Raw genomic sequence first — 5,547 nt, 5'->3', positions numbered from 1 at the left:
CCCAGACAATTCATCAAAACAAGCACGACTAGTCTGAAAGACAAAAAGAAACCATCCAAAGAAAAAAATTCTAAAACAGGAGCCCTCGTTACCATCCACGACACTCCAAAGAGAGAAGCCAACAAAAGAAAGAGCTCCAAATCCAAAAATAAAAATCTTTTCTTTTGTTATTTATGAAGTCTATGCTTACAACTCTTTTTTTTTAAGCCAACATCAGCAATTTGAATAATAGTTAAATCAAAGTTATCACGATAATCCAAATCTTTCTCATTCATTTCCTCACCACTAGTTAAAGAATTGTCATCATTTAACTATTCACCCTACATCACCTCAATTTCTCTCGAATTACAAGCTAGGTAAGCTAACAAAGCATCATTGGAAATAATGGATATAAGAACATCAACAAGAGGCACACTAACATTTTTAATTTGGCACAGGATCAACACCCTCGGGAAAAGAAGCACTAAAACAAGCAGGAGTATCCAAAGCATTAGCAACATTGCCACTATCAACAGGCATAATCTCACCCATAGGTGGAACACAATCTTGAACGCCAGGGTCCGAAAGGACAAAATCATCAAAATTTGTAGCTTTACCATCACTAACATTAATATTAGAAATAGGAAAGATGATAGGACTAGCTACCAAATTGACTAAGCAATGGTTAGGATCATAATCCTCAACAACACCCTAAATAAATTCAAAAGAAGGAGCCATCGGCAATGCACCAGACAGCGAATAATTAATTCCATTAACAATTAGCTCGAGAGAACGCCCAGCATTACATATAAAAATAGGTGCAGGGAAATCCACAGAATTAGTCATCGGAATTTGCAGACCCAAGACAACACTTGGATCGGCAGAACCAAATGCCCCACCTTATAAGAAGGCATAAGACCATTAGTTTTGTATCAAAAACATTATCCTTCAATAGTAATTCGTTACCATTATTGACTTGCTCAACATCAATAGGATTATCAGCCACATTAAACCAAATAGGGGCCTTAAGAAAATGGGGATGTAATATATTATAATCAGATTTTGAGTGGCCCAAATATTTACAGTGACAGAAGTATGAAGGAAATTACTCTATAACCACTGACTTGATATAACCCAAACTATCAGGGCCAACCCACACCTTATCGGGAAACTTTATGGTAACATCTAATTTCACCAGACCACGTGCAAGAGAGGGTCTAGAACTAGTAGATGTAGCATGATCAATTTTAAGAGGCCGACAAAACATGGAACCCAGACCATGAAGAATCCCTTGCAAGAAAAGATGCGATCCAAACAAATAAATAAAACCCAAATAGGAATAATGAGTGACTCAACATCAACGTAAAACGTAGGAGACCACTTAAACACCTTCATTAAACAATTGTTTATAAAGTAGGAGTGTTGTGCAAAAATATGACAATAATCCAAATTGTTCACAAGCTTGTTTAACACATGCTTGTGATTTAGAACAATCATAGAAAAATCACCCATGAGATTAAGGTTGAAAAAAAATTCGGATAGCATCAAGTGTATGTCTACTAGTAGGAAATTTTCCAACCAAAGTGAATTCGAAAGGGGCAGCGAGCGTTAGAATTTCCTCTTTCAAAATCAACAACGAGGGAAACCCACGGTGAGAAGACATTTTGAGGTCAAGGAACATGGAAGAGGAAGAACCACCAGATAAAGCCTCATGAAAGGACCTAAAAGAGTGTTTCCCATCCAAAAAACTGGGATCAACCAAACAGTTTTCTGTCATAATCTAATGAAAAAATGAAGTCCCAACACAAGCATAGAGGAAGCAAAACAAAGAGCTCATAAAAATACAAAAGCAATCAAGCGAAGAGAACTCCCCTCGGCAAAGGAGGAAGAAGACTTGGAGAATCAGAGACTCCATATACACAAGCGACATCCCACTGCACAGGAGGAGGCATCTCCGAGAGCAGAGGCAGCACCAGCCGCGCAAGACTAGTGAGGGTAGGTGGCTAGGGCATCCCCCCAGCAATGCCCCAAAAGCATCAGGACCAAGAGGAAAGCTAAAATGACTAATTGGTTAGGCATATGTTTCTCTGTTCTAGCTATTTTACCTATCTGCTCACTTAATTTTTCAAATTGGTTTTTATATTGGAGCATGTTTTTTTTTCTTCCTTCTCTTTATAGTTTCTTCTTAGCAATTTTGATCATTGCATATATATTATGGAGTGTTTCTTCTAATGTTGTTTGCTTTATATTTAGGTACCCTTAATTCTATTTTGACCTTATTTGTCTTGCAACCTTTGGTTTATTTTTTTCTTATCCTTTTCATTTTATCATGCTAGTCCGATTGTTGGTGGATTATTTGGATTTTCTATGTGAGGAATGTTGGTCCTTCCCTTCCTGTTGGGATAGCCTTGTGTTTGCCTCGAATGGTTATTATTCTTTTTGCTTCTTACACACAATATTAGATGGAGAATGGCTTTTGTGGTTTGAATGGAGAATATCCTTGTGTCATTTGAGAATAGCTTTTGTGGTTTGTATGGTGAGTAGCTTTGTGCTTGATCTTTTCTCTTTCATTTCTATTATTATTCCTATTATGTTCTACTCTGTGCACTTTCTAAGTTCTCTATAAAATATGCTATTTCCATAAAAAAAAGTTCTATGGAATTTAGTTTTGAATTCAAAGATGGCCTGAAAAAATATTGCCTAAAAATTAGAAGTCATTTGGAATTGTTTAAGATTTAATATGATTTATTGATTATATTTTTTCCGTGAATCTTTAAAATGGATAAAATTTATAAAAAATGTTCAAATTTGATTTTATCTAAATTTAGCATTTATTATAAGCTCAATGCACTTTATTTTGCATGTATAGAATTTTCATAAATTAATTATGCCTTCTAGAAATTTCAAGGACAATTCGGCAATTTCCTTGTGCTTTAATTATATTTGATTATAAGCCCTAAATGACTTCCAAAGTCCATAAAATTAAATTTAACCACAAGCTGCCAAAGATGATTTGAAGGAGAATCTATAACAATTTAAGGTCATTAGAGTAGTATATAATTTGTAATGATTTATTGATTTCAAAATTGCTTTATTATTTGAAAATTTGGAAACCTACTTTTTAACTTCATTTTTTTTACTTTCAATTGCATTAGCTTCCATAGGTATTAGTTATGCTACCATTTGAATAATATTTAATAATCTTTTTTTTTTTCCAACTTCCTAGTTGAATAATCTTAATTAAGGCTTCATTTGGGATAGCTTTTTATTTCTTTCTAAGGTTTTGTTTGGGACGGCTTTTATATTGCTTCTTAAAGCGACTTTCTAGTACAAAAATTAAAATTTTTGTACTAGAAAGCCGCTCTAAGAAACAGTAAAAAAGTCGTACCAAATGAAACCTAAATTAACTTTCTAGCTCAAAAGATTCTACCTCATGAACTTTTGTTCTAAAAAATTTCTTTGAAAAACAATAAGAAAGCTGACTGAAAAGAAGCCCAAGTATTCATCAAACATATTATTGATAAATTTAAATATAATGTCACTATTATTTAGGGCCATCTAAAGTTGATTTTTTCCATTTGTTTTTCTTCAAGTGTACTATATTATAATAGAAATATCATATCTCATGCATGAGATCCGCATCATTTCTATTAGATATCATTTTCTATTGGATAGTTCAACTCCATCGAATTGGACGTAATTTTCTCTCTTTCTGCATTGAAGTAATGTTAGCTCTCTTGGTTTTTTTCGCTGAGCATCTAATGAAAGGAGATGCGATCTAAAGCTTACTGGACTATTAAAACACAATTTGATCAATTGGCTCTTTGTCAAAAAATTGAACAGTGAACTGAAGCTTTTAGTTTTCTTTACTATTTGAATGAGCAACGATAGGTTACTTCGAAAAAAAAAAAACTTAAGGCATTTTTTCTTTTGGCAAAAGCATATAACCTCATTTACATCAAAGTGAAATTTACAATATAGTGGAGAGAAAATTTAACTTCTTAGCATTGTATGAAGATCCTGCTTACATAGATAAAAGTGGGTTGTAAGGGACATTAGAGTTTTTATGTGAAAAACTTGAGAAGAGAGAAATCATGGGCTTGATCCAGTTGAAATGGTTCCATAATTATGTGCCTTGGCTTACAAATAATGCCCTACTTTGTGATTGGGGAAAGTGTTGATGCATTATAGTAGATATAAATTAGATAGAATGATTTCATGATGGAACTTGGAAGAGCAGTATGGTGTGAGAGTTATCTTTAAGAGATTGTTTGTTATTTATTTGATTGTTCTCCTTTGCGGAGGGAAGAAGAGACTAAGAGATTCATCACAGATGTTGGTGTTTACATTAAGTGTTGATGACATACATTGATATTATCAACGATTGCATGCATTTACATTTGATGATAATAGTTGACAAATTTATTGAGCTTCAATGTAATCAGGTGATAATGGCCAGTAGTCTTTAATAGCTAGACACAAGTGATTAGAGAATCGTAGTTGAAAGATGGTGTTCAGGTGATCAAAATTTGGTGATGGTGGTTAATTGGGTGAGAGATCATAATAAGTTAATGATAATTGATAAAATATTGTCAAAGAATTTTAGTACATGACAATAGCCAAAGGACCATAATTAGTTGACACTAGTCAGATGAACATAGTTGAGTGATTGTGATCGGAGGACTCTAGTTGGAAAATTTTGTTTGGAGGGCTCTAATTAAGCAATGGTTATTAGAGACCCATAGGTGAGCCATAATGTTCAGATGATTGTAGTTGGGTGATAGTGGTTGGAGGGCTATAGTAGGAATATGAAGGTTGAATATCCAAAATTAGGCAATGTGATCCAACAACAGGTGATGGTGGTATGGAAACTATAGTTTAGCAATAATGTTTAGAGGAAGGCAATGGTGGTTTGATGGGTAGCACAAATGATGGTTTGATGGTGTCATTCAAGTAATGGTTTGGTAGCGGCTGCCGTGTAGCAGTTCAATGGTAACGATTGAGCAGTGGCCCAGTGATTCCTACTTTGATTTTATTTCATTGTCATTGACACATAAGTAAACTTTAAAAATGATGGGTGAGAGAAATAAGAAAAAAACTATTTCAATTGTAATTGAATTGTTTATTTTCTCATAAATTTCAACAATCTTATCATATCCTACTATAATGACCCAGTTATATACTTGATAAATACTTTTTAAAATGACCAAATAAGAACCTAATATATTTTCTTACAAGAATGAATTTTCTAAATGGGAATGCTACGGCATTGTATTGGTGAGCACAATTGTGATCCCTTCTTTGTATGATGGCTACTAGATTTAGCGATGCAAGAGTGCTGGAGGGCAACGCAGCGACATTGAGCTCTCTATTGAAGAGTGCTTCAACACTGGTATAATGAGCATTGTGTTTCTAGTACCATTAAAATATTTTTTTTAAATAAATATCCCAAACCATTATCCTTAAATCTCTGACCACCCATTACCCCCTTATTTCATTTACTTGGCTAGGGGAGAAGAAATAGTTAGATAAAAGTGGGAGAGATGTGAAAGATAGAAGAGAGGAAGC

Source organism: Dendrobium catenatum, unplaced genomic scaffold (assembly GCF_001605985.2).
Source record: "Dendrobium catenatum unplaced genomic scaffold, ASM160598v2 fragScaff_scaffold_183, whole genome shotgun sequence".
NCBI lineage: Eukaryota > Viridiplantae > Streptophyta > Magnoliopsida > Asparagales > Orchidaceae > Dendrobium > Dendrobium catenatum.
The sequence above is the reverse complement of the archived record's forward strand: the minus strand, read 5'-3'. Positions refer to the sequence as shown.